This window comes from Strix aluco, chromosome W (genome assembly GCF_031877795.1).
Source record: "Strix aluco isolate bStrAlu1 chromosome W, bStrAlu1.hap1, whole genome shotgun sequence".
Lineage (NCBI taxonomy): Eukaryota > Metazoa > Chordata > Aves > Strigiformes > Strigidae > Strix > Strix aluco.
In genome coordinates this window covers 5,697,482-5,711,016 of record NC_133970.1, presented here as the reverse complement: position 1 = coordinate 5,711,016, position 13,535 = coordinate 5,697,482, and the positions used below count along the sequence as shown (strand labels likewise).

General features: G+C 39.1%; 1 protein-coding gene across 11 annotated transcripts in view; it reads left to right on the top strand.

The window, feature by feature from the left end:
* The window catches only part of LOC141917819 (nipped-B-like protein), a 172,970-nt gene that overhangs the window by 9,136 nt on the left and 150,299 nt on the right, over positions 1-13,535 (top strand). The window contains exons 2-3 of one of the 11 annotated variants that reach the window (XM_074811405.1): positions 3,629-3,691; positions 12,679-12,770. The exons of 8 other annotated variants lie outside the window; for them this stretch is intronic. The gene's annotated coding sequence lies outside the window, so the exon portion shown is untranslated. The remainder of the gene's footprint in view (positions 1-3,628; positions 3,692-12,678; positions 12,771-13,535) is intronic. 2 more of the 11 variants (XM_074811404.1, XM_074811408.1) reach the window with 2 other exon arrangements.

Genomic DNA, 13,535 nt, shown 5'->3' with positions numbered 1-13,535 from the left:
ATTGTTATGTATTGACTGGAGTCCATTCTAGATTATATATTTCTCCCTTCCCTTGTTTTGTGTTTGAGGTGGAAAATGTAGGGGTTTATGTTTGTTTTAAATCATGTTACCAAATAGATTGTCATATGCAAGAGTTTAACTGAGAAAAACACTCATGGAATCTGAAATTCTCTAATGATTTTCTAGTTTCACGGTGTTTCTTCTCTTAAACCTCACTTTGATATTGCTCTTCCAGCCATGCCTGTAACTACAGCTTTAATTTGCCTAAACTTAAATAGTTGTTAATTTAAGTACTGTTACTGGGGAGGTGTTACTGGCTAGAAATTTTCTTGATGAACTTGATAGCATTAATCCTGCTTGTGTTATCTGAGTGTGTGTCTATATATATTTGTCAGTTCTTTTTGTATTATATAATTTGAAAACCAATTTGAGTACCAGGCAGGAAAAAACCCCAACTGGCAAGCAGTCAAGCTGTGACTAACAAAAAATGTCCCTTCTGATTCCTAAAAAATAGTCTTTTAGAAGATTTGATTGTTTTAGTATGATGTCAGTTGCCTTTCAGTCTGTTTTCTAAAACTATGGAGGACATGTCTCTGTTTTGGAAATGACTTTTCTTTTTTTTTCCCTCATAAGGATTTGTCTATCCAACTGAATGTATTAAGGTCTGGTATTGTACTATCTATCTCAGTGGTTTAATATTAACAGTAATCATGTAACTCTTCTCTGTACTTCAAGTTACCTGTGCAGTATAATTTCTTAGCTTTTCAATTTCCTAGCTTGAAGAGCAAGTGGCTAAAACGCGGTAAGATGATGTAGAAGGTGGTGGTGTTATAAAAGAAAAAACCCAAAGCCTTGCAACTTCTAAAGTTTTCAGCACCTTAGCAGCAGAGAGCATTTCTGCACCCTTTGTCTAGTGCAGGTATCATACGCAGCTTGTGCCTTATGACTTGAAATTGGATGACTGATATTAAATTGTAAAGAAATGCGTTTTTCCACCTACTGGTCGAGAGATCTCAATCATGTTGTGGCAGAAATCCTGACAATTGGATAGCAATTTTTTTTTTTTTTTTTTTTTTAAGTTAACCAAGAGTTAACTTAAAAACCAACCCCAAACCCCAGTGAATTGCAATACACTGTTTTTGGGAAACGGCATACAAACTGATATTTTTAAATAATGTTTTCTTACAGTCTGTTGGTTAAGCTTTGCCTTAACCATATATTTTGGGTTTAACTTTGAATTTGCATTTGCTTAGTAGGTCTCACTGAATTCCTGTGTTAGGTTATACCTTAGACAAATTATACTTTGATCTCCAAAACTGTTGGTGATACTTGATCTAGGCAGTTTCAAAGATTCTCTCAGTTTCTACGGCCAAAGACTGATTTATAATGCTTGCTCATAATTTCTGACAAGCACCACGTGCTGGAGCATGCAGGCTGAAACTGGTGAAAGTGAGGGAAATCTTTTTTAGCTGACCTAGGCAATGAAATTGCTTTTCAGAGGGATTAAAAACACAAACAAGTATTATAAGAATTAACTGGAAAAAAAAGATGTAATGAAAAGCTTTTGGGTAAGAAGGGCGTTTTCCTTTGTGTTGTGCATTACTTAACATGTGGAATCTATTCTTAATTGAACTCTGTTGCTAGTGGGGCTGTGTCTGATTGTGAGTAGTATAAAACCTGACGCAGGCTATGATTAAATCATTTGCTGGACTAATGCAGTTTTGTAAAGCAGCCATAATTCTGAAACTAAGTGCCATATGTGCCTGGATAGGTTTGAGGTATCTTTGGTCCTACTCAGGCAAAAGCCTCCGTTTCTTACTGCTCATGCTGACTGAAATATTACTGTTGTTTTGAATATGTTATGCTACAAACAGCAATGCAGAAAATATAAGCAACTGGAGGTATTAATCTTGCTTTTAATAAGTTACTTAACAGGCAGGTCCTTTAAATAATCAAGTTTTGCTCTGTTATGTTCATAACTTATATTTTTAAGTATTTGGGACAGTCTTTTTTTCCCTACGTGACCTATGTTAAATGAATGTAAGAAGATGAGAATTGTGCATTCTATAAATTTATTGTTTTAGCTCTATCCTTGCTTGTCAGTCTTGTGCTGAAGCTTTTGCTTTTCAGAACGTGAGCCTGTTTTGAGTGGCAACTGCTAGTGATGTTTGATTATATGGTAATTTTTAGTTTGGTGTGGATAGGCTGCTATCTTTCAAGTTAGGGTACAATCGCTCAATTTGGATTGCTCTGTCATTTGTTAAAAGTGGGATCACTTAGTTGTTTAGGTGGAGTGGCAAACCTAGGAATAAATTATTTACTTGGAATAGCTTATTCTTACCTCTGATACTAGTGTGGCTTATGGCTTTGATTTTAGACAGAGAATATGAGGAAAATTCTGTTAAGAAAAAAAAGTACAAATGTAAACAGGCAACCAACCCCAAACATTGATACACTAAATTCTCCTTTATGAATGTATTATATTAATTATTTGGCATATTTCCCTGGCTTTTCCTGTCATTGTTATGTTTAAATTTGCCTTTTTTTTTTTTTTTTTTTCTCCCCCTCTTTTACTGTACTAATTGAGATGGTCATGTAATTTCTTCTAAGGCTTCCCCTTATTGGCTTGGGAGAACCTTGCTTTAAGAATTGTTTCCAGTATTTTGCTGTCACTGAATGCACTTAGCATTTTTAACACCATGACATTTTCATGTGTGATATTTTTCTCTACTATTTTTTTCTTTCCTGAATGGTAAGAATCAGATAAGGTTTTTTTCATATTTTAATATTACAACTTTCAGATTGCATATGTTATGTTCAAAATTATCCCGTTGTAATTGAGGGGAAGAAAAGCAACAAAACTGTATCAGAAGTTATGGAATTTGAAAATGCTTGTTCTTAGTAAATTTGATCATATGTTTAATTTTGTGATGGTAATTTCCAAAAAGATGGAGAGAGAGAGGTTTAAGGATGATGTCATTGTACAAGCCTTATTCTTTGTTTGCAGAATTCAAGCATAAGATTTTTTTTGCTAAAAGCTGGAAAGAACTACCTGCAGTTTAATGGACAAGTGTCTCTCCCTGTCCACCACATCTTATATTGATCAAGCATCTTTGCCTACTACCTTCTAAAACCCATACAACTTTCTGCTCCTTGACAGGCCAGTGAACAAGTCTGCAAGACCCATAAATATTTCTGAGAAACACTGATACTGCATAATTTGGAGTTGGAGGTCAGGCTGTCCACTGAATAGAATTCAAGTTAGAGAAGAGCTTACCCTTAATATCTGAAATAGGAATCTGTACAAAATGAGCCATTTTCAGTGGACAGTGAGGATTAAATTCGAAGTATGCTATATATTCATGAACGCTGTCTACACAATGTTACATAATGGGTTAGCTATCTACATATATACAGATGTTTTAGAAGTCAGCTGTGAGGTGTTTTCAGTGAGTCTATTCAGTAGACCAAAACTTCCAATGAACTGCTATGGGTTTGTTGGCAAGTGAAACATCAGCTGGAGTTTGAGGTTGTTAGTCTGGTTCTCCAGAGACCACAGTGGGTAATTCTTGTATGGTATAAAAATAGAAGTAACTTGGTTAAGTCTTAGATGTTTTTTTCTCTACAGTAGTACCAGTGAAAATGGCCAGAGCTTGCCAGTGTTATGCTGCTGTATTGCAGAAGGTGTAAGGTAAGGTTTCGTGGATTCTGCAGAACAGAATTGGAAATTCTTCAATGACCTAAGTAAATTTGAATAGTGGATGTGATAGTGATTGTATGTCTTTATTTTGATATGGATATAGTATATGGTGTTATTTTAAATCCAGATTATTTTACATTGTTCTTGCACATGATTTTTTACATACTGATGCTTGTCATTATATAACTATCCTGCTAGAAGTACAGGCAACCCTAGGATTTTTGGCATACTGGATAGAAGAATTCAGCACATCTGTGCTCTCCAAGATTGCGTCACTTTCTCACCACTGTTTCTACTAATACTTACACTGAGTATACTACAGTGTTGTGCTACTGTCCTGAGGGAGCAAAAGGAGCAGAATTAATCCTAGTTTTTCTTGGTGTTCCAGTAGCAACAGTTTTTCTTGATCTTTGCATGAAGCAGTGTGGAAGGAAACCTGGCTAATTAATAGAACTGAGAGAAAAGGAAAGCAGTGAGACATAGAATACTTGAATTTGAGGAAAGATTTTTGCAAAATAGTGTTTTTAAAGAGTTGCCAGTAGTAACAGTAGTAGGAAAGGAGGCATATTTGGTTTTGATTTAGCGGTTGAAAATGCCCAGAAGGAGGCAAAGGGAGATAAAGAAATGATTAGTGCTTTTCTCTTGTTTCTCAATCCAACTCTTAATTGCATTAGAAATTTAAAATATAGATTTCCTCTTTTATTGGTTTTTATATTAATTTCTGTTTACTCTTTCTGTTTCCTGATGCATTAATTTAGAGAAAGTCATGGGACTACCTTCTGTCAACTGATCATGCTACTTTTTGCTCCAGTCTTTCTGTTTATGTACACAGTACGTTAGGCAACTTCAATTAATTTCTATTGTGAATTGTCTAAATTAAAAATAACAATGGGGTGATTCAGACTCCTGTGTCTCTTCTTTAATCCAAACTTACAATATGAAATACATATTTTAGGAGCAGTGCTCTTTAATGTTTTTATAAATGATCTGGACGCAGGAGTCAAATGTACATTAAGTAAGTTTGCCGATGATGCTAAACTAGGAGGAGCTGTGGACTTGCTCGAGGGCAGAGAGGCCTTACAGAGAGATCTGGATAGACTAGAGAGCTGGGCAATCACCAACCGTATGAAATTTAACAAGAGCAAGTGCTAGATTCTCCACCTGGGACAGGGTAATCCTGGTTATACATACAAATTGGGGGACAAGAGGCTGGAGAGCAGCCCTGCTGAAAGAGATCTGGGGGTTTGGGTTGATGGCAAGTTGAATATGAGTCAACAGTGTGCCCTGGCAGCCAGAAGGGCCAACCATGTCCTGGGGTGCATCAAGCACAGCATAGCCAGCTGGTCGGGGGAGGGGATTGTCCCACTATACAGGTGCAGCCCCACCTCAAGTACTGTGTGCAGTTTTGGGTGCCTCAGTATAAGGAGGACATCAAACTATTAGCATGTGTCCAGAGGAGGGCAACCAAGATGGTGAAAGTTCTCTAGGGCAAGATTTATGAGGAGCTGCTGAGGTCACTTGGATTGTTCAGCTTGGAGAAGAGAAGGCTGAGGGGTGACCTCATCACAGTCTACAACTTCCTCAAGGGGGGCAGTGGAGGGGGAGGTGCTGATCTCCTCTCTCTGGTGACCAGCAATAGGACACGAGGAAATGGTATGAAGCTGCAGCAGGGGAAGTTCAGACTGGACGTTAGGAAAAGGTTCTTCACTGAGAGGGTGGTCGGTCACTGGAACAGGCTCCCCAGGGAAGTGGTCATGGCACCAAGCCTGTCAGAGTTCAAGGAGCATCTGGATGACACTCTTAGTCATATGGTTTAGTTTTAGGTAGTCCTGTGAGGAGCAGGGAATTGGACTTGATGATCCTTATGGGTCGCTTCCAACTTGAGATATTCTATGATATTTTGATAAAATTGCCATGCTAATTAATGCAAAAGTAAATGAAACAGAAAGCTTCCTGATGTGTAAAGCAGATGTTTTCTAGGGCTAAACTATCATTGTCAAAGTATGATAGCATAATATTTTTGTATATTGGCAGAGGCATATTTGCACTTTTACTGTATATCACTTGCAAAGCTGCAGGAAGTCACATGCAGTTACCATAGCTCAGCTGATGCACAGTAGCCTGAAGAGCAGCCCTAAGCCAGAATACTGACAATATGCAGATAGAGAAAATCTTGATGACCACAGTTCTTGTACTGAACTAAATTAAAACTCATTCAGTGATTCATCAGGAAAATAATAAATTCCATTCCTGAAATAAGCAGTTCTCAGAAATGGTGAGGGAATAACTCATTACTTCAGCTGTATAACTGCCTTCTAAACTAAAAGTTGCGCTGACCTTTCAGTCTCAGGAAAGATGGGATAATTTGCGGGTGCATGAAGTAGGTAAATACGGTTATGTTCACAAGTTTATATAAATAGGGTATACAAGTTGTACCTTGTGTATGACAATCAACAAATGTTCCATGCTTTTCAAGGAGAATACTGTTCATAAGAGATTTTGGGGTGGAGAATGCAAAGGACTTGTGGCGAATCTAGGAAATGTATTTTGTATACAGAAGACAGAACAGGGTCTTTGGCTGTTAGTGTGAAAGGGGCTAATGGTAGTGGGAGCTGGCCTTATTGACAGCATGGAGGAGGTGGAATGGAGCACGTTGTGAGACAAAGTAAGTGATATGTAACATCAAGTGGGAAAAAACTATGCAAAGTCTTGTAGCTGTAACATAGTGGGGTAGAAATGGAAGCTAGTTGAAGGGACAAGACGAAAAGGTGGACTCAATGCCTAGAAGACAGTTGTGACAATGAAGTATGCTGTAGCCTGTGAGGACAAAATCAGTCTGAAACTAGAATGTAAATGATACGATCAGTTAAAAAAAAAAAAAGATGCTGACAAACCAGAGGGAGTGTGATGGGGCCACTAAGATGGTTAGGGGGCTGGAGCATGAAATGTAGAAGAATCTGAGGTAGCTGGGTTTGTTTACCCTGGTGAAGAGAAAGTTAAGAGGGCTTGAAATTCTGCCTTTAACTAGCTAGTGAGTGTTTATATAGAAGATGAGGACAAGCTCCTCTGAGGTGCACAACAAAACAAGCAACAGCTGCTATTGCAGTAAGGGAAACACTGATTGGATTTAAGGGGAAAAAAATCACAATGAATCTCCATCCTTAGAGATATTCAGAACTTGACTGGGAAGGCCCTTGGAAACCTGATGTAACATTGAAATTGCTCCTACTTTGAGCAGAGGGTTGGTCCAGAGGTCCCTCTAAGCCTAGATCTATGATTTTGTGGTAACTTCTGTTTACAATCATTATTTATACTTCTGTAGCAACAGGAGTTATTGAGGGAAAGCAGTGTTAAAATACTGGACCAGCTAAATCTTACTTGGATGACATATTCAATATAATCCAAGCATGAACATAAAGTTTTGTTTAAGCACAATACTTGGCAGTTATTCTCCCGAGTTACATGGTACCTCTCATGGATTTGATGAAATTAAATATTTCAGTTAGATTAAGTTGTTTATCTAAAAGGTAGCTTTAAAAATGTATTTTCAAATTTCTGTATCTAATTTACTGCATTTGCATATCCAGTTTTTGAAATTCTGTGTTTAAATGATGAAAGAAAGACTGGGAATAGTTGTACTAAAGTATCTTGCGTAGAGGTGTTTTCTACAGGGTGTTAATCATAATTACAAGTTCAGTTACTACATAAGATTTTTATTCTTTGTCTCCTGTTCCTGTGGATGGAATCTTTTTTGTAGATAGAGGCCATTGTATAGCTTTAGCTCAGTGTTCTTTCACAGTAGTGATATTTAAAGAACATAATTTGATCTTTTCTAAAGAACATATTTTATTCTCTTAACTACTGAAAAGTTATATTCTGGTATAGGATCTCATTTTGTAGGTAAGTGCAAAAAGGAATGTATTTTTATTGTAAAGCAGTGTTAAACATTAAAAGATTGTTAATAGTAAATACAAGTTCTGAAGATGGATCTCTAAGCTGTTTAAAATTGTGGATTTGTTAATAAGCCACGAATTAAAAAAAAAGCTAATTGTATCGCTTGTGGATTTAAAGTTGCTAGCTATTGTCAGTACAAGGAAGGATGGGAATACCTGTTAGGAAAAATTTGATGACCTTGAGAGCTGCAGAAATAGAGGTAGAAGGAAATTTAAGTTCCAAATGTTGATACATTTAGAGATTTATTACTAAAATTTCTGCTGTAAGGAGATAGCTTTTCAGCTGGGTATGACAGAGGAAGCATAAGATCTGTGTATATTAATATTATTACAAAATACCTATTCAGTCATCAGTAAAATGAGACTATTAAAAAGCATATGCCATTTTTGAATCCATCAGGAGAGGTATGTCTGTGTAGAGATACTTAAGTATCAGAGTATATGCATTGAGATTGCATCTGTGTGTGGTTTCTTTGTGCTCAGATCAGATGGTATCAAATGTAGAGGTTAGTAAGAAGATTGGGAAAACTTATTTTATGTGAAAACTTACTTTGTAAGAGGAGACTCAGCATAATTTACAGTGCAGCAGTCTGAACTAATTTGTTTACATGGCTTCTGGGGTACAACTGGCTCATGTCTAACTAGCTCAGAGTTTTTACTGAGTGATACTCTGTTTCACCTATTCATGCAACAATTCCCAAGCTTTTTTCCTCTCTTGTTCCATTTCTGAGCTTGTGACCATGTTTGGTGGTTTGTTTGGGGTTTTTTTAAACTTTTTTGGAAGTGATGCTCCCACTGTTAAATCTGTCAAATTTGTAAACTGCTTGTGTTCTACAGTTCCATCTTTAGAGGGTTACTGAGGGGTGGTACAAATGAGTTCTCTTAAATATTATGGTAAGGGTTCACATCTGGAAAGGAGAGGAGCTTACACACAAAGATGATGGAAGAAAAAGGGAATATAAGATGACTCTGAATAATTCTAGTCTGGAAAATTATATGAAGCTCTAGAATGCAGAAGAATGAGGTACCAGAATTACCCTCCAATAAGAATGATGAAGGCAAAATATTTAGCTAGTTAAGGAAAAAAAGTTGATGAAATTACTAAATGCTTGAAATACATTATGTGATATTATTGATAAGGGTGTGATAAATTGTTTAATAATTTTGGATTTATTTAATGTGAAAAGGATAAAATCCGTAAATAATGGAAGCTACAAGAACTCAAAACTTACATTACACAACTGCTATATTTAGCCATATTCAGTGTGAGTGCATTACTGTTACACCTACACCTCTTGGTAATTTTAGACTGTACTTCTTTTTGAAAAGGAACTTTATAAAGTATCTAATTTATTCAGATGACTTTCTAAAATGTGTTCTGAACATTAGATTTTTACATTGATAGTTAAAGTTTCTTTTCTGTTTTTTCTGTTGGGAATGTAGAGTCATTGCTATTACTAGAAGGTGAGATGAATTTTTACCCCTCATTCTACTCAGTTGGAACTTACTATTCATATGTAAATCCAGTGGCGCTAACAGGATTAAGGTTTTTGGGTACCTTAAGGTAGAAATGAAACAGATATTTATAGTGTTGAACTGTTTTCATGGAAGGATTTGTGCAAGTGTAATGCAGAACCTAAAGAAGTGGTATGCTTGAAAGGAAGAACCTGATTTGATGCTGTGGTTGTAGGTGTCCGTTACCTCTCCAATTACAATCCTTATCTTGAATTCCCCATGCCCTATGTTGGGTGCCAAAAAGGACTGTGGTGAGTTGACCTTGGCTGGATGTCAAGTACTTACCAAGCTGCTCTATCAATTCCCCTCCTCAGCTGGACAGGGGAGAGAAAATATAACGAAAGGCTCGTGGGTTGAGATAAGGACAGGGAGAGATCATTCACCAATTACCATCTGAAATGCTAAGGCTTGGACAACAGGCCCAAGCCAGAGTTGACCTATAGATGAATCCTGTATATTTTATAACTGATAACCATTGTGCTAGTAGGTATTGTACTAAGTTATAACAACCCACTTATGCTGGTGTAAAAAGTGCTAAAGCATTGAAATACTGCAGCCTGAACAACAGGCCCCGAGCTGAAGCTGCTAACTTAGCATGTAGTCATTAATAAAATATGTAAACTCGCTAGTGAAAGACAAAATATAATCAGCAGTGAGGAGAGAATGTATCCAACTTTCCTTTCGCAACCTCATTCAAGGCTGAGAACCCAAGTATTTGGCCTTGTTAGAAACTCCCTTGGTTCCCCCCCCCGAGCCCTGGCCAAGCTTTGGGTGGAATCCAACAGGAGAATGAAACCAGAAACTTTCCGCTCAAAACAAAGGTGCCAGCTATTCTGGCTTGTCGATCTCTGGTATATAAGGCTGGACCCGCTCACAGCGACTTTGGAAGCCTCACCTACGGGTGGACGCACCGCGTAGGATTTCCCACTTGCCGGGACAGGCTCTCCAAATCCTCGCTGTAACCGGGGCTGCCCAGCGCCTGCGGATCTGGATGATGATGATGATATATGCAAGTGGTGATGTATTTCTCTTAATCACTATTCTCTCTCTTTCGTGTAGTAATGATTTGATGCATTACCCTGTATTTTCCTGTTTGTTGCTTTAAGTGCACTATTCTGCTTTTTTCTTACTGCATTTTTTCTGTATTCTGTTACATTATTTGGTTATCACCAGTAAAATACGCCTACTCTTTTCACTCTGGTGTCCGAGTTTAATTGGTATCCTTAATCAGCAAAACACCATCATGGGCAAAACAGACGCAACTTGGAAAAAGTAACTTATTTATTGCCAATCAAATCAGAGTAGGGTAATGAGAAATAAAAACCAAATCTTAGAATACCTTCCCCCCACCCCTCCCTTCTTCCCGTGTTTAACTTTACTCCCAAATTCCCTACCTCCTCTCCCCAAGCGGTGCAGGGGGGCAGGGGATGGGGGTTGTGGTCAGTTCATCACACGTTGTCTCTGCTGCTCCTTCTTCCTCAGGGGAAGGACTCCTCACACTCTTCCCCTGCTCCAGTGTGGGCTCCCTCCCACAGGAGACAGTCCTCCATGAACTTTTCACACGAGTCCTTCCCACGGGCTGCAGTTCTTCACAAACTGCTCCAGCATGAGTCCCTTCCATGGGGTGCAGTCCTTCAGGGGTCACAAGTCCTGCCAGCAAACCTGCTCCAGCATGGGCTCCTCTCTCTCCATGGGTCCATAGGTCCTGCCAGGAGCCTGCTCCAGCATGGGCTTCCCATGGGGTCACAGCTTCCTTTGGGGCAGATCTACCTGCTCTGGTGTGGGTTCCTCTACAGGCTGCAGGTAGATATCTGCTCTCCCATTAACCATCATGGGTGCAGGGGGACAGCCTGCCTCACCATGGTCTTCATCACAGGCTGCAGGGGAATCTCTTCTCTGTTGCCTGGAGCACCTCCTCCCCCTCCTTCCTCACTGACTTTGGTGTCTGCAGAGTTGTTTTTCTCATGTATTGTCACTCCTCTCTTCCGGCTGCAATTGCTCTCCCACAGTTTTTTTTCCCTTTTCTTAAACATGTTATCCCAGAGGCGCTACCACCATCACTGATTGGCTCAGTCTTGGCCAGTGGCAGGTCCATCTTGGAGCCGGCTGGCATTAGCTCTATTGGAAATAGGGGAAGCTTCTAGCAGCTTCTTGCAGAAGCCACCCATGTAGCCCCCACTGCTACCAAAACCTTGCCATGCAAACCCAATAAGGCTTGAAAAGACAAACCTACTTGTTTTGCATGTTTCTTTTTCTTTGAAATGAGCACAATAAATGGTGGTGTTGATTGTAGTCATACTGCTATCGGAGCTATTTGTTTGAGATATGAGAATGGCATTGTGCTATGTGATTCACAAAAATGCAGTTAAGACCCTGTTTTGGAAAGCTTACTTTCTAAATGCATATTGTAGTATTTGTTCTCTTTACCAAAACTGTTTCTCTTGCTGAGGTGCATTCCTTCCTTTCAAAGAAATAGGCTTGTCTGTTTCATTTCTAGTCCAAAATAGTTTTAGTCTGTCCTCATGACTTTTCAGAGGGGACATTTGTGAATGCTTTTGTGAACGACCATGTTTGATAGGTTTAAGAAATGTAAGTGTGTGGAGGGGATGAGGGAGGCTGAGGAGTTTTGTGTTCTGTTTCCTGTTTAACTTCTGGCAGAAGTGCCTAGAGCCTCGAGCAGGTGTACCATTCCATTTCTGTTCAAAGTTGAAGAAATGTAGACAAAATGGATAAAGACAAAAGAAAAATTGAGGCAGCAAGAGCTGAATTTGACTAGGTCAAAACCACATAGCAAATGAATTGATAGCAAAAAAAGGAACTGCGGTCTTTCTAGCCCAATTTGGAACCCCATTCTTTTGCTGTGATTTCAGTCCTGATACTGGGAGCTAAAGATAGAGAAACCTGTAGTCTATGAAAATTGGAGAACAGGAGTTTTATTATCACCTTGGACTGCAGCCCTATAACAAAGGCGAAGGACTTGGTGATGAATCTTCCCTTCCTTCCCCATCAAGGTCAGAGCTCCTCAACTGAGGAGTGGAAGACACTTCTCCAATTCTGCTATCCCAAGAACTTACTAAATAGAGTGAATAGCATCGTGATACTTGGCTGTATCATTATTCTTTACTCTGTGTTAATATAATGAAAGTTTCAGATAGCATTACTCATTTTGTCTAACCACTTGTCAGCAGTACACAGTTTCTGTCCCTGGCAGTAGAAAAAGCATGAAAACTTTCAAGTACTGACTGCTTCTGTTATGCTTTTTTATTCCCCCGTAACTTTTTTTTATTAGTTGGAAATTATTTGGAACTGGTTTGGAAGAAAAACTTTTAAGTTACAGAAAGATAAATATTTCAAGTTCTTGAAGTTTATAAAATTCATGTGAAACAACAAAATTTCTAGGTTTGCAAAATTTAGAAGTTTATGCAAGCAGATTCAGTTGTATCAGTGAAGTAAAGCTACAAATGAATAGGGATTGAATGACACTTTGATTATATTACTTCAACATTCTAGGTTACTGTTGGTTATACCACCTTCATTTTCATGACTTGCTGAATTGCAACAGTATTTCATCATGAACCCTGTTCTTTTGAATTGGGGATTTGGTAAGTCACTTGTAACTCTGAGTTATATTGCTGGTATGTTCAACTTACTGACTACTGTATGTCACTTTCTGTAGTATTTTCCTATCTCTCGATAAATGTTTCTTGAAATTGTGAGTGCTATGCGATTCCTTAGTGTATGGATTTGTGTGTGGTGGGGGTTTTTGGTAGCAGGGGAGGGGGCTACAGCGGTGCCCCCCTGTGAGAAGCTTCTCGAAGCTCCCCTGGCTCCAAGTTGGCCCTGCCTCTGGCCAAGGCCAAGCCAATTAGCGATGGTGGCTGGGCCTCTGTGATAACATATTTAAAAAGGGGAACCTGGGAGAAGAAGTGGGAGTTGTGAGGGAGACACCTATGCAAACACCGAGATCAGTGGAAGAAAGGGGGAGGTGTGCCAGAACTGAGACTTCCCTGCAGCCCGTGGAGGTCCACAGTGGAGCAGATACCCACCTGCAGTCTGTGGAGGACCCCACGCAAGAGCAGGTAGCTGCGCCTGAAGAAGGCCAGGACTCTGTGGGAAGAAGCCCCCGCTGTCGTAGTTTGGCACTGGGAAGAGCTGCAACTCGTGGGAGGGACTCATGTTAGAGAAAGTTAATGGAGGACCGAATAGTCTCAAGGTAATGACAGTCATTTCTTGAGGGAGATTCTACATGGAAACAAAATTCAGTCCACACAGATTGAGATGAGGGGACAGGCCTTTAGAAGTTGCTGAAACAGTTGCAGGATCTTAGAGGGACAAATGAGAACCAGCGTTCTGGTCTAAAAGTTTGA